At 33.8% G+C, this 20,372-nt stretch overlaps 1 protein-coding gene and 1 long non-coding RNA gene across 2 annotated transcripts in view; both read left to right on the forward strand.

Moving 5' to 3' along the window:
- The first annotated feature begins 13,212 nt into the window (after positions 1-13,212).
- On the forward strand, positions 13,213-16,188 carry LOC126912481 (uncharacterized). Its single transcript, XR_007707183.1, has 2 exons — positions 13,213-15,496; positions 15,848-16,188. It is a non-coding gene; the product is annotated as an uncharacterized LOC126912481 (long non-coding RNA).
- Positions 16,189-16,674: 486 nt separating this feature from the next.
- LOC118264509 (uncharacterized) overlaps positions 16,675-20,372 on the forward strand; it is a 94,775-nt gene continuing 91,077 nt past the window's right edge. Inside the window, exon 1 of the mRNA XM_035577034.2 lies at positions 16,675-16,955. The gene's annotated coding sequence lies outside the window, so the exon portion shown is untranslated. The remainder of the gene's footprint in view (positions 16,956-20,372) is intronic.

Raw genomic sequence — 20,372 nt, forward strand, 5'->3', positions numbered from 1 at the left:
TGTTTTAATTTTTTTTTTGGAATATTTCATGGAAAATGGAAAGTGTATTGTCAAAATGAAAAAGTCTAGTTATAAATCCCGTAATAACTGAAATAAATGTCAAATGAAAAAGGATGAAAAAAAAAATTATAAAAAAATGTTACTTAAAACATTTTTAGGGCTTTTTTGGCTGTTTGAAGACTTATTAGTATTAGGACTATGACTGAAATGTAATTAAATGTATTCTACGTATTATTGTGTAAATACATATGTATTGTACGATGTATTGCACATGCTCTCGATATGGAGCAGAAGAAGACCTGACGGGTTGCTAGGGCTTTAGCTCGAAGAGCAAGAGTAGGAACGAGATGGTTTCTCGTAATAAGAGTCTGACTCTCCCTCTTGCCTCACCCAAAGCGATAGAAGTGTAATGATGATTTCCGCCTTTAAAAAATACTCTCACAATTTTACATGGGACTTATTACATATTACGTTACAAGTAACGAGGTGAATGGGTGTTCAATGATTATTTGTACAACTCTGCCTATCTCTTTGGGGACTGAAAAGCATGACGTAAAGTTATATATTTATTTAAAGCCTTGGTTAAAAAGATTTTAATAAACTTTAAAGAATTTCCTCTATCCAATTTCGCCAAGTACCCAAGTAGTTATAAACTAATTTACTTATTTCATTCATTTTCTATTCTAAACAACTCGTTTGCAAAATCACTACATTCAAAGTAAATCGCAACGTTTTTATTCTTGCCTCTAAATATGAATGAAATAATTTAATGAAAATTTCAACATAGAACAGTTTTTAATTATAAAACTAATTAATAAGTGGTTAACGAATTAGCCACCAACTTGTTTCGGATTTCACAAAATTGTTTTGTAGACCGAAGTAAGTTTATTTTTTGGTTAATAATAGATTTAATTTAAAGTATAAATAAAAAACAGTAAACATATAATGGTTTATTTCAAATATCTTATAAATCTATTGCAATTTATCTTACGTAGGGGTCTTCATTAAAGTATATCGCTGTCATCACCCATCCAGCCCGAAACAACCCAGAGGTATTACTGAGTGTTGCTGGCCTTTTGGGGGTTTGAAATTTAAGGGTTGTTGAGGAATCAGGGATTATAATGATTGGGAAAAGGGGTACTTGGGCTTCTGGTAACATCACTCACTCAACGAAACAGAACGCAAGCGTTGTATCTCACGTTTGTGAGGCTGGGGTATCACTTCGGTTGACCCGACCCGGGCCGAAGCAAGGCTCTTTTTACTGTATAAAATATCACAGTAAAAAAATATTCTACGCATTTTATTACACCAACCAATAAATAACACCTAACTTCCACCATTTTAACAGATTAGACATCTATAACGCCTTCAGTGGATTTGGTTAGTTTGATAGAAATACGAAATATGCCCGTATACTGCCTTCAAATTACCTTATCAAGCCTCTTTCCGCTTGAATTGGTTTCATTACTGACCCGGCCCTTATCTATGTGCGGTTACAAATTTTGTAAACGACCAACAGATATTTCTGGACAGCGATTGATGTGATCTGAACGAGGCATTGGTTTTATTTGTGCTAAATCTATTTTGTAGTTTCGTCAAAGCGATGTTTTCCTGTTTTTAGCCGTATGATCTTTAAGGTCGGATGGTTCCTTTTTGTGTGTCATGAAAGGATTTTGGGGTCGCACATGATGAAGACCGTTTTTAGTGAATACAATGGTTTGTTTTGAAGGTAACGTTGTACTGTCTGTGTCGTTCGGGGATTTAAAGTTAAGCAAGAAATGTTTAAATTATAAATCTTTATTCATAATAACAATGGCCAAAATAAGTCAAAATTATCTAAGCGACAGGATCTTATAAAATTAATATGCCTGTACTAGGAATATTTCTGTGTCACAGGCGATAGTATTATTGTATTTTCATTTATTATCGTGCTAATTAAATGATGACAAAGTCTGAAGTATTTTTAACCTCAATCTCTTGCATAAGAAGTAAACAAAAAGTGGACTCATATTTATACAGAAACGTACAAATCGATCGTATTTTTAGTGAACTTTTGATGATACCAATGTACATGTACATGATGTTACCTATACAAATTGTACTCGGTCAAATGTACCCATGTGTACTATATTCGTGTTGTTTACTTCCCGATTCTTTAGGGTTGGCATGCAGTTTGTAACTTTGTCGTGTAAAGAATTTATATACGGTTTGAAATGTTTAAACAAAAACCTCTCGTTTTTATTATAATTCGCAACGTCACGCCTTTTATCCCCGAAGGGGAAGGTAGAGGTGCACATTGCGGGACGCAATGCCACTGTACAATATTCTACTACTGAGAAATTTTCGAAAATCCGAAAAAAGTCCAGCAATAGTTTGTCCGACCCGGGAATCGAAGCCGCGAATCCTTGTCCGGCAGTCGCACTTGCGACCACGCGGCCAACGAGGCAGTCATAGTTTTATAATAATTGTGTATGCTTATAAGCAAACTAAAAAAACCATTTCAATTTAGATAAATTACAACAAAATAAAATAATTGGTATGACATTTCCTTTAACCTTTTAATTTTATTTTAGCAAAATGTCAACTTAGAATAAAAAAAAACAAACGAACTATTCTGAAATTAAATATGGAACACTTAAAAGCCAGGTTTTATTTTTGGCGCAAACAGAGCAAGTTATAGCTGAAATATAAAAAAGTATTTTCAAAAATACGAAGTAAATTCTAACTAGTCAATTATACAGGTTGTTATTGAATTCTTTTGTTTTAAACTAAGGTTCGTTAAAGGATATTTAGGTAAAGGTTTCTGTTACCGTAAAATAAAAATATAATTAATTTATATTTATATAATTTCTTCATACTGTGATGTATTAGAAACTTGCAAGTTATTATAGTAACACTAATACAATTGTTAGTACAATACGCAATACACTGTGTATGTGTCATTTATAGAACGCGACATGACATGTATTTGGACGAAATTTCCGAACCGAAATTTATACTAAGTTTTACGTGTACTTAAGGAGGTACTAATACTTTGTTTTTAACTTGCGTGGTGCATTGAAATAACTATTTTTTACTACATGCATAAATTAATATACATACGATACATACACCAAAATCACATTTTTTAAATATTTTTTCTGTCCGTCTGTTTGTTCCAGCTAACCTTTGAAATGGTTAGACTGATTTTGACGAAACTTTTATCGGTAGATAGCTGGTTTACTAAGGAGTAACTTGGGCTACTTTTATTTTAGAAAAATAATTTATTTTATTAAAAAAAAAATCAAATTCATTATTTTACGCGGTTGTCTGCGTTGAATTATGACTTCTGCCTCGACGGTCGCGGTCGCCACTCTGATTCTCGCACAACAGTTAGTCACCCATAAATTTAAAAACATCCTATAGATATAGTAACCAGCTTTAATAAAAATAGAAAATACACTCGATCCAGTTTTATACAATTTTGTCAGAGAAAAAAAGTACGTAGAAAAAAGGATTTCGTAAATAACATTTTTTGTTATACAGAAACACAATGGGATCAGAATTTTTAGCAACCCTAGACAGAAGCCTATCCCTGAATTCATTCCCTAATTGAACATTGGAGAATTGGTATTAATTTTTCGAAATGATGGGTTCATTTTAAATGATTGTATGCCGATTAATATCCGCCTGTCCGATGAAACCTTTTTTTGTTTGCGAAAGTAGCAGCACTTCCGTTTGGAAAATTTTCCAATGAACAATAGGTACTTATGTTGATTGGTTTATGGTTCGTGTAATATGTGCTTATTAGGTAGAGTTACTACGGAATACAGCAATTCCGTATTCCGTGGGAGTTGTCACAAGAAAAGTAAGTATATATCTAAGTAGATTAGGCACGAATTATTCTTTAACTAGCAAAAAAAAAATCGAATAATCGGTCATGATCGATGACTGAAAACTATATACATATTATATCCCTTATTTTTGTAAAGTATCCAATAATTATCGTATATAGTTATTAAATATGAATGTTAATCTAAAATATATTTAATGGTAAAATGGAAGTACCTACTGCTGTTCTTAAAGATTTTAAAGTGAAGTACTTTAGATCAATTGAATAATACTAATATGTCCGGTCGTCTAATAGAAAAAACTTCATAATTTGAATTTAATTCCTATATATAAAAGTCGATTTCTGTTCGTTAGTATCGCTAAAACTCAAGAATGGCTGGACCGATTTGGTAAATGTTGGTCTTGAGTTATTTGTGGAAGTCTAGGGAAGGTATCAAAGGTACGAAAAATATGTTTGAGGCGCTATGAAGGTTGCCGGATCAGCTAGTATTGCAATAAAAAATATTGGTATCTCACATTCTAACAGAATAAATAAAAATATTCGTTTTTTTAACTGTTATTTATTTGTTATACATATTTGATTTGGTCACAAATCAAATGGAGAATGTCACATGACAAATATGTGGCCATTTTGACGAATGCATTTTTAATTTAAATATGGAACTTGAATTTTATTCGGCTGTTGGTCAATGTAAAAAAAGGTTAGTTTCATCGAGTATGCATAATAAAAAAAAGTTTTCATGCCAGGGGTTTTCATAGTTTATTTATTGTACCAGTATTTTCTGTGTAGGGTCGGGTGTCTCACATTGAACCAGGCAGCTACATTTAACCACCGCCGAATCTCGAAAATGTGACATTGCTAAAGTGCGCTAATATGAGTAAAAGAGAGGTATTTACGTTCCATTCCTACCCACTAGTTTACGTGGCAATCGCGAGCAAAGTGTTTTTATGAGGAGCATTCGAAAGCAAACTGACTCAAAAAGTAAATCTTTTTTGCAAATTCAATTCTTTTTTAGCTTTTTTCGATTAAATAATATCAATTTAATTATATATACATTGTTTTCTATGGTTAGTTAGCAATTAAAAGCGCTATAATTCGTGTTTTTACGAGATTGATTTGCCGGTAAAATATTGAAGTTAGTTATCAAAACGTGGTGTGTCTCACAGTGAGCCACCTGAGGGTGGTACACATTGAGCCCTGGAACATTACGTACATCCCAGTCACTAAATGAGTTTATTTAAAGAAATGTTTTTAATTTGTTATAAAATGGTGCGAAACGAAGTGTTAACAAGAAAAGTGGTGGCCATTTGGCTGGCAACATGCATAAAGCCCTTAAACTGCACAGGTGAAAGTATTCGTATAAGATTTAAAGTGATTTTAAGAAAAAATAAATATAAGGCTGATTATTAGACTGTTGAATAGTTTGTTTTATAATAAATAAAAATTGTATAATTCACTATTCCTGTTTTTATTATTCTCACAAAGCTTTTCGCTTTGATTTCGCTTATAAATGGAACTAGAATACATAGAAATAAGGTGGCTAAATGTGGACCATACCCTGGTTAAATGTGTACCACCTGAAGTACTCATTGAACCAAAAATCATTTTTCATGAAAACCTTGTTTACACTGAAACTAAAAGGAATATGAGAAATTAATGTTTTACAAAATTAAAGCTAGATAAATTTGCTAAGTATACACAAAAAATTAAAGACATTGATTGAAAATCCAGCCCACTATGAGACTTTGAAATTTACCTGGTTCAATGTGAGACACCTTACTATACCTACTTTATATAGGTATTTAGTACACATATAGGTATATTGTATTTAATTTTAGCAAGTCAATAATTTTATACGATGTAAGTCATATAATAAATGAGTATTAAAAATTAAATTATCCTTTCTGTGTGAACTGAAAATTATTTACTTAGCTTATTGTACACACAACGTCACGCATTTTTTCCCCAAAGGGAAATGAAGAGATTACGGTACGTAATGCCGCTATTTTATATTTCTAAATTATAATTTAAGCGAGCTCAAATAAAGTATTTATGAATTAATCATATGAAAAGAATACTAAAAGAGAGTTACACAAACATGAAAATCAATAAAAAACTATGATAAAATCACGAATCGCATTTAAATAGCACCCTTTAACAAAAATGCGAGTAAAATAACTCTTTCACAACACCTCACCTTCATCACTTTGTGAATTCGACCGGATTTCGATCGTCTCCAATCTTCGGTGTGAACTTAATATAATCAAACATGAGTCAAGAAGGTGCTCGATTGAAATAACCTTTGAAAGCCGACTCAATCCGTGTAGTGGAGTCAACGAACTGCGAAGCACGTGTTTATTGCTAAAGAAATCAAATATTTTCCCTTTGATACTGTAGCTTTAGGTTTTCGTTGAATTTCCGTGCAATTTTGCAGCGAAGGAAATATGTGTGCCATATTTTTGGCTTAGCTTACGTAGTTATACTATTGTATTGTTATTTCTTAAATAAATTCGCTTTTTTATGCTGGTAATCACTTTTCGTTTTAAAAGACATGCTTTTTGTTTGTAAAATGAAAGCACAAATTATATATTTTAACAATCGTTTTTATATTTAGGTACAAAACATGACATTATAACATGTGTGACCTAGACTGACTAAAAATCGAACCGAATTTTCTATTTCAATCATGTAACCGAAAGAAACCACAGTCTAGCAGGGGACCTGCAGACTATCCCGGAGCTGCGGACTACCTAGCGGGTTTACCGGAGCTCCGGCTCGAAAAGCAGGAGTAGGAACAGAATAGTTTTAGTCAGTAAGAGTCTGACACTCTTACACCTCGCCCAAGGCGCGAGAAATCACTGAATGATTTTTTAATCTTTAAAAAAGAGGGCAACTCTACCTAGTCCCCAAGAGATGCAACTTTGGCTATGATTATATTAGAAGAAAACATGAAATCAAGATGCGTGTGGCTGTATTACACGCATTACGAGAACCCATGCTCATTTCCTATAAGAAACGAAGACATATTTGATGAAGAGGGGGGTGCCTAACTCTAACAAAGAACATCATGAGAATGCCGTGCGGTTTAATGAACCGGACAATGAGCACATTATCATCAAGAAAGACCGGACTGGTGACCAAATAGTTAGCCGCTGGTAAGTGAAATACTGAGCTTGTGCTTAAGTGCCATTTTAGACCTAATAGTTTCTTTTTTAAAGAGTTTGGTTTTGCTTGCACCGTTTTGTAAGTATTAAAAAATACGCAAACAAACGTTTGTTTGTTTGGTTTAAAGTCATTGGAATTTTATCCCCTTTCTTAAGACAGATAAATCATATTTTGCTACACACTTTTAATCTTGATGACTATACTATGTAATCAGATTTTTCCCACAACTACCTCCATTATGGGTATAAAATGAAAGTTTAATTCGTGAAATAGAGCTGCTCATTAAAAAATCGTTTAACAAGAAATATTTTTATGTAAGTATTACTTGTTTGGAATAAACCCAAGGAGTCTCTGGTAGTTAGGCTAACAAATAAAATTTCATTTTTACTAAGAACTTTGATATTCTTTTTTGACACAATTTTGGCAACACAAAAGCTATCTCATTTGGTTCAAAAATGGCAGAAATATTTGTAGAACATTTAGCGTCTCGACGAGGGAGTATAGTCGAACATTACATTTCATACATTGAATAAAAACAGCTTTTTAAGTGAACATTTATTTCTATATGAATATACGAATAATATTACATGAGACCGCTCGTTTGTACCTGTTCGTGTCTAGTGGAAAATGTCTTCAATTGTTGTATTCTAACTTTTGTTCAGATTCACACTCTATAAGTGGCCCCACTACTGACCAAAAGCCTCTTCTCGCATGTCTATGCAAGTTATGAACATCAATCACCATACATGCTCAATGTGTGCATCATCACAGTTGTGTTTAATCAGTGGTAATATAAAACGTTATACATTATGTCGTCACACCTATCTTTGATGTGTGCCTAAATAAATTGCATAAGAGTCTTCGTGTTTATAATTATTTGTGCATTTACGGTTACATTGGCCGCAACTCCAGATCCCGCATCAGCCCTACTGGGTTCTAACTGTGGTGGTCTGACTTTTTGAGTGTGTTTTTGAGACTGTGACTTGGAACCCATTATAATCTTAATTATTTAATGCATGATAACCTTATGTCTATCATACCTCATGGCACAGTAATCATGAGCTTCAATAATAAACGAGAGCATTGATAGCTTTATTACTGAAAAATTTATAGAAACTCATGAATGAAAAAAGACTCACGTATAAAAGATGCACTGGCAATTCCCAATTTATTCAATTCTGTGGATAACTTGAACCATCACAGATGCAGTTGTTACAGCATTTACGAAGTTGTCAGGTGCACGTATCGCGTAACGAGACGGATGCTACATTATCTGTCATCCTTAATTGAACTATCGAGATTTAATTAATGTAAGTTAATTGAACAGCAGTATCGAAATAATTGTTCGTTAATCACTGCAATTAAAATGTTGTACTAACGGGAATATTTAAATGATTACATTGATTATCGTGAGGATTATCGAGACAAGTATGAATAATTATCAATTTATTACAAAAGCAGTTAAGAGCGAATTGTATAGAGGTAAAGTTTTAATGGTGTAAAAAGGAAAATGAACTGATGTATTACTGTAAAACGGGGTGAATTTATTTTGGAATTAAATATGGGAGAGTCATGCTTCGTCCTAAATGGGCGGTCTCACAGAAAACTGACGTGATACAACACTTGCGTTGCACTGTTTTACAGTACTGATAGTTACTATATAGGCTGTTAAAGGAGAAGATCGAAGAAGTTATAAGTAAATATTTGGAGAGAGAAAGACTGGTCTTCCAGTTACCACACTCACACAATGAAACCCAACGAAAGAATACACTTCGACACATTAAAATATTAGGTACCATAAACTGCTGTTCTGGTGTTGGTACTGAGATCGTGCTGTTTTGGCATTACCCCTTTTAGGTTCGGTGATAGAACACAAAGTCGAAGTCAAAGTCAAAGTCAAAATATTTATATTCAATTAATCCTAGATTAGGCATTTTTGAAACGTAAAATTGAATTGTCCGGCAGTCTGTCTGTCAGTGAAGCTAGACGATCGTTTCAAAAACTGCGATAATAGAGAAACAAAAATAGTCTGTCCACATTCTGTGTTAGTTGGCTGAAAAAGATATTTAAAAAAAACAGCCATTCCTATAAATGTATTTGTAAAAATCAAAAAAACTAATTAAATTCCGTACTCGCTATGTGCCAGTTATCAAGAACCTCGTAGGTACTGAGAATTTGGGTAAACAAAAAACCATCTGCTGCAGTTGACGTTTGCTTTTGCAATCCCATAAAGGTAACAGACCATATCCGCAACACTTTGATAGTTGAAAACTCTTCCGACACTGGAAAATATTTTTCTGTAGTATTCCGATACTTTTTAAAACCTCAGCGGCTACTGTAAAAACTGCGATAGTTTCAATGTTTTTATTTTGCAATCCTTCAATTTTTCAACTGCGTAGTTCGCAACAGATTCCCACTTTAGTTTTACTCGCACATTGTTTGTTGTAGCAAAAGGAAATCTGGGAAATGTACCTATTTAACGATCAGTATTTATATTTCTAAAAAAATCAAAAAAATTAATAAGAATCAAAGTGTTGTATAATACGATATTATCATCGGCTTCTATGACCACCTTTACTCGAATCGTATCATTAATATTATAAATCGAATTGTGATGCGTATAATCGAATTGTGATGAATCACACTTATAAATATGAAGGTTTGTTTGGATGTTTGGATATATGTGTATCAATCACACTGAATTTACTGAACAGATGATTTTTATTTCCTCCCCAAAAAAAAAAACACTCTTTCTCTCATAGATATTTTTAATCAACTACGATGAAGAATCACTGTACCTATATAACATGAAGAACAAAATTAGACGAGTGACCCAGTTCGTTGATAAAAATAAATATGTTTTAGCAAAATGAATCCGTAAATAGACTAAGTAAACGAAACGTTTCCATCATCAAAATGATGGTCCTCATTTAGTTGTAGACGCTTTATTTATAAATGGTAAATAACTTGATTTGTCTATAAAAAGTTTCTTGGAAAACAAAACTAGAGATTTCTTCCTTATTTTTAATGTTTTCTTTGAAATTTTTTATTGCCATTTTAAAAGAAGGTCAAAAATGTACTACTATTTAATAAGTGGCTGTTTGATCAAATACATGAAATTGATCTAATTACTGGTAGAGAAATATCGTGGGTTGTTTATCTGATATTATAAATAGATATTATAAAATGGAGACAACTTGTTGTAGGTAGACAATTAAAACTTGACACGTAGGACATATTATGTTAGATTTTTTGGAAAGTTTAAAGTCCTACGCAAACCGGGCCGGTATGGCAATGGATTTTGCTGTCGGTCAGCGCACATTAGCCACTTAGATTCTGTGGCATTCCGCGCGAATGCCACGTTATGCTTGCCATAAAGGAGCTCTGAGGTAGATTTTTTGGAAAACCCTATGTTTGTTACTTATGCTGTTACATGCAAAAAAAAAAATGTATTATGGTGAATGACGATGACGATCTAAACCAAACAATCATGTCGTGTTAAATATTGAAACAAAACACGTATTAAGCATACGTGTTTTGTTTTGCTAATCCGTATGCATGTATAACCTTATGCTAGCGTATATAATGGATAATCTTTAAAGGTTATCAAGTGATAAACTTAAAGGTTATGCTATCACACATAATATAGTACTGAATATATATTTTACATAATACATACACAACATAATTAATACGCATTTATATTAACTCCCCAAAGATCTCTTCAAGCAAATAAGTTGTCAGTTTCTACATCGACGTTTGATAACCAATACAAACACAATACTTAAAGGCCCTTCCTTAACACTACGACACAAATACTGACATAAATGTGAGACATTAATGTCTGTACCGTTCACACTTATACGGATGATAAGATGGTGGTTAATTCGACACTAATTATCGTGTCACAATAAATTCTCCAATTACAGATCGTGTTTATACAGAGACATTCGATTTATACGCTGAGCTTATAGTTTATAGTGTCGTAGCATATTCTAAGTAACTAGTATAGGCCGCTAGATCACCAGATCAACACTTTTTTTAAGGGGGGAAAATCATCCAATTCCTTCTCCCGCCTTGAGTGAGGGAGTGTCAGACTCTTATTGACTAAAAACAACACCGTTCCTATTCCGGCTTAAGCCTTAATTCCTAATTCCTCTAGACCGCGTCCGACATCATCTTAATAATATTAAACTTTTTAGGAAAAGCTGTCAGTTTTTGAACAGTCTTTCGAATATACTATAAGAAAACTTTTTTTCTTCTCCTTTTTTTCTTCTTTTCTAAATTTCTTCTGATATATTTCATTGCGGGATCCAAGACAGATATTAATATCCCTGGGACGCGCCGGACTTCAGTCTTTTCAATCTTATAATATCTACTGTAGATTCTGGCTTACAGGAGTTGCAGCGATATCGGAGGACACTGCGTGATTGAAGCATCACACATAACGCACATAACGTTAAACACACTACGATTATTGAGGTAATTTTATTACCGTCTAGAAATTATTTATTGTAAAGGTTAAAGTTCAGGGCATCTGCCTGTGGGCGGTAACTAATGAAGGTTGCAATAAATGAGATTAAGGTTTTTACTTCTCAAGGAGAATCTTATCCAAGGTCATCGCCTTATAGCAAAATTAGGATCTTGATTATATCTATGTGTTTCTTTGTGGGTAAAATAATTGCTAGATGATTATTATAATTATAGTCTGGAATTATGTCCAGTATATGGCAATAGACTCACCCCCTATTACATGGTACTTATAACACAAATGGTGAAAAGTGTGTGTACATTGTATAGCGGCATTACGTGTCGTAATGAGCACCTCTGCCTACCCCTTTGGGGATAAAAGACGTGACGTTGTTGTTGTTATGATTATTTCATACACTTCTTGATTTCTTTTTGTTTACAGATTAACTTTTTAGAAGTTTCCCCCTGGTCATGATAATATAGCGCATTGGTACGACTTATTTTAAAAATGTCTTTTACATTTTTCCGTATTAAGCACAAAAAACAGGCACACTCCTAAAAGAACACTTGTGTAACTTCTAAAGAATATACGTTAGAAACAGATGTTGACTAAACTTGCTCAAAACAGAATGCAGTTAAGTTTTAAAACAAGAGAGCTTTGAAAACTGACACATAGCAAGATAGTACATTTGCAAGTCCACCAGTTTTGCTTACCCACTTTAGACTAGTATATTCTGTACGCAACAACACCTGAGTGATTTATTGTGTGGCTGCAGCTCGAAATTCTGGCTTCGATTTGCACGTTGCCTATATCGTCATGCCTTTTATCCCGGAAGGGGTAGGCAGAGGTGCACATTATGACATGTATTGCCACTTTGCAATGTACACCCACTTTTTCACCATTTATATTGTAAAGTAACCCATGTAATAAGGTGGTGAGCCTATTGTCTATACGGGCACATTTCCAGTCCGACCCGGGAATCGAACCCAAGACCCCTTGCCCGGCATTCGCACTTGCAACTACTCGGCCAACGAGGCAGCCTTTTTATTGAGTTATTCGATTTTGTCATCCACTAGCAACATAAATCATCTCTGAACCTTTGCCTCACATTCAACGTTGAATACTAAAATAAAAGCATTTTTGCACCAAAGCTGGTCTCGACTTTCCAGTATAGAGTTTGAATGCATAAATTTTAAAATTAAATTAAACATCACAACACGCATTCCTATTCCCAAAGTTTGCCCGTGCAGGCTTCCAGATGAATAGAATCAAAACTATTTGTTTTAATTAAACAAAACATACGCCAGTCGGTAAGTAGAATACGTTGTTCGCTACTAAGAAAACTTGAGTTCCTGAATTTCAAATATAGTGAATTATTTAGCTTGAACTAAGACTGTGGTTCGCGTCTGTGAAAATGTGATGAGATGAAATTATGTTATGTTGGTACTTCTGAGCTTAGACTTAAGTGTTAATCTTGGTAATATTTTAGAGCCGGTGGGTTTTCACATCCTACTTACTACGGAGGGTTTATTTCTTTGATCGTTCTAATCTCTGAAGCTGTCAGTATTAAATTTTAACTTTCCTTTTGCATTTGACAGGCAAAAGTTTAAAAATCGAACATATAACCTCATAATTTCCTATCAGAGGAAATCGATGATAAAGAAACTAATAAACCTTTTTGTTTCTCTAAACTTTTTAAGATATTTTACTTCTTTAGGGCAATTAAAGGACGTTACTTAAACTTACTTATCTTATATATAAAAATGAATCGCTAAAATCGTTGGTAAGCGCATAACTCGAGAACGCGTGGACCAATTTGGCCAATTCTTTTTTTGTAATATTCGTCGAAGTTCAAGGATGGTTTTTACGGCGAGAAAATATCAAATAATTGACGGAAAAGCCCTAAAAACAGCCCTTTTCTTTATCCCATACAAACGTTTTCTAACTAATACGTAGAGTCAATTTGAGCTTTATTGCTATTGGATAAAGTTCATATTGCTATTGGATATTAAAAAACAAATGCTATTAGATAAGTGTGCGTTGGAGACTTGGAGCACAGAATCCCTACTAATATTATAAATGCGAAAGTAACTCTGTCTGTCTGTAATTACGCTTTCACGCCTAAACCAGTGAACCGATTTTGATAAAATTTGGTAGTGAGATAGAATAGCCTTACTTGATACTTTATATTGAATGAGAATGGGTAAAAGTAGGGGATAAATGGTCATATGGAAATTCGTCATTTTAAAAGCTGTAACAGTAAAACTTTGTATTTAGATACTTAATGAGGAACGAAAGAACATGGTCTACTTTTTATTGCAAAAAAATTGGGGAGAGTGGGTAAAAATAGGGGATAAATGGTCATATGGAAATTCGTCATTTTTAAAGCTGTAACAGTGAAATTTTGTGTTTAGACACTTAATGAGGAGCGAAAGAACATAGGCTACTGTTTAATAAAAAGGGTAGAAGGCGTAGAACGCTTGATAGAGGAGATTAATGTTTGCTTGAAAATTCGTCATTTTCGGTAATACGTTGCCTGTGGCTTCACTCGCGTTCGATTCTTATTTAAATACACATCTACTTATTTAAATCGCCAAAATCCCTACTACCATACTAATGTTATGAATGCGAAAGTAACCCTGTTTGTGTTGAGGTTATGCTTGCACGAATGTTTTTTTTTTTGGAATATAACAACGAAACAATGTATTTTTTATTGATAGGCAATATATAGGAAATTAAAGGATAATAATATAGATAACCTTGGCTATTTTTCATCATGATTATAAAATGATGAATCGGCGGTCGTGGTTTCTTTGGAATACATATCTTTAAAAATGCTAACAGTAACATATTCTCAAGTAATTCACATTTTAGATGACATACGGCAGCATTTTGACCACTAACACCACAACGCGGACGAAGTCGCGGGCAAAAGCTAGATTCAATAAATTTTCATTTGTACATGTCAAATATTTGTTGTTTCTAAATTCAAATTTTGTAAATAATGATTGACATTTATGCATAAACTATGAAAAGGATGAATAAAAAATTGTCTGTATTTTTTTTAATCTATTGAAAATGTTGAAAAGTGCATTAAGCATTAATAGAAATTCCTCAAATATTTATGCAAGCGTTCAGAAATAATGACAAATTATCAACAGTTACCCGTGTGTTCAGAAATTAATTTTGTGTAAATTAAAATTTTTATTCACGTTTCCGAACAAACGATGCTCTTTCAATATAGTCTATTGGTGTGAATGACATTGACATTCGTATTGCGCGTTTTTTTAAATATACAAAATTAAATGTATATTTTTCAATATTTCTGAGAGATTATCTTAATATTTCTTCGAGTTTTAAAGACTAAGAAGATTTTTATTTGCTAACTAGCTGACCCAGCGAACTTCGTACCGCTTTCGCGTAGCAATGATGCTCTACTTTATTTTGTAAGGTAAGTTCATATCTTCATGTTGATTTTTAGTCACTTTTGGTGACTACACAATACTACAATTTGGTATACATGGTTATGCAGAAAATGTATGAGAGCTTTTTATTTTCAGTTGGAATTTCGTTTTTAACAATGCTACCAACCAGACGTACAAGCTTAGGCCGCAGAACTCGAAATACGGCAAGTCAAAGAAATATAAGAGCAAATCATACTGATGAGTAACGCAAAGCGCGAAATGAACTTGAACTGAATCGATATCAAGATAGAAATGTTGTGTTTAATCCCCACAAAGCTGCATTCAGTTATAATGTGGCAATTGATTACAGTTCAGAGCAAATTGTTGCTATTGGACTAATGAACATTGTATGTCCACATTGGGATTGAAATTAAAAAATGAAGCCTCTGGATTGTGTTGCGCCAGCGGCCAAGTCAAATTGACGCCATTGGTACCGCCACCAGAGCCACTACATTCATTGGTTCATTTTTTGACTCATATCCAACAGTACAATAATTGCTTTCAAATGACATCATTTGGGGCAACAAAAGTTATACGAGACAATTTTTTGCCTACTTTTAGCAAGTAAGTATAATGGCAAACGTTTTTTTTTTAGTTTTAAAACCATGTAGCTGGCGCAAAATATGTCGAGTCAGTGATGTGTTTATTTTGTAAACAATAAATCAAATACATAATAATAGTCTATAATCCGAAGACTTCATCAGCAACATTTTATAACATGTTATATTTTATAGTGGCATGAGCAAGCGAGGCAAGATGTTCTTGGTAAAGCCTACTACCTAAAGCTGCCGTGGAAGGCTGTTTAATGTCGAGGTTAAAAGTAGTTTTAATCTGAAATGATATAAAGTATTGTGGCAGTATTTTGCGAGCCACATGGTGGTACAATTGCCTGTATACATATTTATATTCTTGCAGATTCAGGGATTCAAATATATCATCAAACAGGTTCCTTATTGCCAGTCCCTGTTGAAGACTGTACATTTTTGCAATTATATTTTATGGACAATTCAGCAAGAGAAGTCGATCAGCGTTGCGCACACAACAACTCAGTAAAGAGATCCATTGTGATGAACAACATCAAACATTTTTCCTTCAACACAATGAATTAGTTGCATTAGACCGATGCATTAGACATTCACAAATGCATTAGACCGCATGCCATCAGATAATCACAAAATTGTCATCAGAGCCGATATTAAGGCGCCTGCAGGACAGTGAAATTATTAAATCCTTTGAAATAAACATTATTATGAAAATATATTTATTTTGTTTTTTTTTTAAATTAGTAAAGTCCTTTTCAGGTATAGTGAGATCAGGAAATTATGGATTCATTTTTATATGGAGGATATTTATAGATTCCAATTCAAATTGAATAGGGACTCATACATAACTCAGCTATACAAAATAAAGTAGAGCATAATTGTTACGCGAAAGCGGTACGAAGTTCGCTGGGTCAGCTAGTTATTATATATATTTAATTATGATATTAAACTTACTTATATTATGATATTTAAACTTACTTTCTTTATAACAACGTAGACGTAGTTTCCTTTCAGTCTACTTACTTTTTCACAATAACAAAACCTCCGCTCTAAAAATCACATAAACTAAGGAATTTTTAAACACATCCCCCTTTTCAGCAAATGCACTAACGTCTTTAATTAGCTTTCTGCCATCGAAGTACCGACTGACCGATATTAGAACACCATAAAATAATCCCGTGGTTGCGTCTCTGCGCAGTTTTGCCGCGTTGATTCCCGTCTGAACATCCGAGAGTGTCAGTCGGTGGCGTGTTCCCGCCGGGGTAGCACGTGTGTCCCGTATCCCGAAACGTTGCACGACCCGCGTATTTTACGTGAGCGAATTTTAAACTTCAGTGTTAAAATGTGAAACTTTAATACGTGAAATGTTTGATGATGTGCCACGTTAATTAGTGCCGTGTGGTTTCCCCATGAATTCTGGTTATGAATACAAATTAATTAAAGACTGGCTGGATTTTGATTATTAATTTCTCTTGTGAAAGGTACGTTAATTTGTGATTAACTGGTGTGTTATTTCGATATTCAGCTCTAATTATGTTGAATTATGGGACATTTTGGGGTAACTTATTATCTTCCATTATAACTACGTTTGGCCTTATCTGATGCTAAGCAATAACGTTTGGGACCAAGGCCCCTTTCCTTTGAGTCAAAGGGAACCCGGTTGGTCTATTTTTAGTTAATGTCATTTAGCCACTGTGGATGATATTTCCGCAAAATGATGAAAGCTATCAGTCAAATGTAAAAGGAGATTATAAAGTCAAACACTTCAAAAGCAATGAATTGATATCTTTTGAGGAAGAATTTTCGGATCTTTGGAATAATTTTGTCAATAAAAAAAATATATCATTAATAAATAGAGTATCTTTTAGGTGTTAAACATGTATCGTTTTTCCCCAAAAAATTGATACCCCTTGAAGAATACCGGTGCGGTTGAATGCACAGCTCGGTCAGAGAGAATAGCTAAAAATTTCCCCGTACCTGAGGTATCGGTTTATTTACATGCAAATACACATGTTGCCCGCTCATCTGTACTGTTTTTTTGTAGGAAAATTCACTATATTTTTGTTCATTTTGTCATGCAAAAGTGCCTTGTGGAAAAACTATTTGGACCAGTTTTTTGCAGTAGGACTGGATTTCAGTAATAGTGTGTGGAATTGTGCTCAGTTTTTAGTAATGGACTTTACTACAAAAGAGCATAGGTACCATGTGGGAAGATAGTACGCTGTTTTTATACAGAATATTTAAGAGAAGACTGAGTGTATTGTGGCCAGATAAATAAATATGCAACGCAGTAGGCGAAACTTTTATAACGGACTTACACCTATCTTCGTAGGTTTCTCGTAGGTACTGGGATATGCATCTTTAAATCTTTGACTGCCAATAGAAAACTCTTGAAGGCATATCCTCCGCTAACGTCGGTCACCGGTGACCCCTGGGGCATTTAAAGTGTTAATTGAATTATGTTCTAAGTATTTTCTTAAATAATGTGTTACGTTTTTTAATGAAGCGATCATTATCAGCATCTAACAAGTCCTAAAACATGTCCGATGGGACATAGGCATGAATTTATATTCCCATACATATTATACTGAACTTTAGCTTTTATCCTCACTTTGAACGGGGGTACACAAAGTTGTATAAAGGCAGTCACCAACACCAGCCTAAACTAATGCCCAGGGCGTCTCGACAGAGAAATTATACGTGTAATTACCCACACTCCAAACTTTAAACCTGTGAGAAAAGTTAATCTCGATAGAAATCTAATTAAAGTACTCTTCTTAGTAAAATATAACCTACTCGTGTTTATTCCCTGAATTAAATTAGAAAGAGAACTATATTTAATACATACTCATTTACCAATTTTGTATTAAGAGTTTTATTACTAGTAGATACTCGTTGTAGATATTATTACTAGATACTCGAAACACATTATTCTACAATCTTTGTCACACAACGTCACGTCTTTTATCCCCGGTAGGCAGAGGTGCACATTAAGGCACTTAATGCCGCTATACAAAGTACACCCAGTCTTCACCACCTTTGCAGTCAATGAGATTTTCAAATCGAAATTCTCATCGATTGATCCTAAAATCGAACGCCGCAGAGTACTTTCGCAGCTCTAAGTCTTACTCTATTTGTCACTGCCACCGAAATGGCATTAATTCAATTGCTTCAAAAAACATTATTATCTTAGAAACAGTAAAACAGTGACACCTGAATTATTTTCTCTGTTTCATTTTACTTTTTAGTACGCCTTGATAATGTAATTTCTCACAGCTAGGGCTGTGCCATCATAAAAATTATCTCTAAGTATACGAGACAGAAGAAATGGTAGGAAGATTTTAATTTCTTATGAGTTAATGCTCTTGAGAAAAAGAATTCGATAAAGAAGAGACATGAGATACGGCAAAGTTACAGCCGAATGGATTAGAAATAAAATATGATGTTAAGCTTTAGGTACTTTCTGCGGTTGTTCTTGATGGTTCATGAAATCTATTTTTGTAATACGTCGAATAATCTCTTAGGGACTTGCGAGTCTAAGTATAGACTGATGTATAAAATTGTACAAGTAAAGGTGAACTAGTACCAGATTTAGATAAAATTTGCGAGAATTTAGTTCCCAGGTGGGACAAAGTTTTACTAATAACACGATGTTTGGAAATACGCCTGGTTTAGACTATTGAAAAACAATAACGATTTATTCATTGTAGAGTATCGCATTATTTGTAATAATAAATGCGAAAATGGATTGCTTCTCCCGTCATTGGTTGAGATTATTCTCACAACCAATGACATGGCGAGTTCCTTTCAAATATTTCGAATTGACAATTACAGTATAGCTTAGCTGATCTACTAGAAGCACGTCTATCTTTTGTTACTTAAAACAATTCTAGTCTAAATTTTAATCAGAATCACAGAAACAATGGAATATACAGTTACATACAACAGTTAGGGGTTTTATAGTCTAACTATTGCAACCAGTTTCACGAAATACGGCTTCGTTGGTCTAACGTTGCAAGACCAAGTTTTGGACGTAATGGTCTAAACCTCGGTTATTTTCGTGGCATGGGCAGATAACTATCTGGTTTTTCAATTAAAATTCTCAACTGGTAGTCAACCCGATATATTGGGACTTAGAATAGACTATGATTTAATTTAAATAATTGGTTTAAAATATTTATATGCTTTGTAAACCATTAAAACTTTATATATGTTTGCAGTAAGTTTATTTTTATATGATGCAACGTCACGCCTTTTATCCCCAAAGGGGTGGATAGAGGCAGATTACGGCACGTAATGTCGCTATACAATGTACGAGTCTAGTGCCATATACTGGGCACAACCCCTTGTCCGGCAGTGGTACTTGGGAATACTCGACCATTGAGGCAGTCGTATTTATTTTTATATTTCTCTTGAAATATATCTCCCACACAAGTTTAGACAAATCCCATCATTGAAAGTGAACTCACTGCGAAACTTTTGAAAACACGTATTCAGAGAACATAATTTAATAATAGCAATTGAACTATTAGACTATCAGTAGCCTACTTCGAAAATTGTCCCTTTACTGAAAATTAGATCCCACCAAAGTTATTGCTTTGAACACAACACGTAATAATTCAAGTAACTTGTAAATTTTAGCGGAGTTCATAGTTGCTTAGTTTATAATGTTAATGGTTCTCTTTGATAAATATTCCAAGAGGGGCCGATTGAACTTTACAATGTTCAATTTAAGTAAAAGGCAAATTACGGAATCGTTCACTCCGGTTCATTCACTCACTCGTTCAAAATGTTGACTCCATGGTGACATATAAAAAGAGATTCGCTCTCATTTGTTTTTCGTTGTCCAATCACTTAAGAGCTTTGGGTGAAGCACTTTTGAATTAAACACTCTGTGA

The sequence above is a fragment of the Spodoptera frugiperda genome, chromosome 26 (genome assembly GCF_023101765.2).
Source record: "Spodoptera frugiperda isolate SF20-4 chromosome 26, AGI-APGP_CSIRO_Sfru_2.0, whole genome shotgun sequence".
NCBI lineage: Eukaryota > Metazoa > Arthropoda > Insecta > Lepidoptera > Noctuidae > Spodoptera > Spodoptera frugiperda.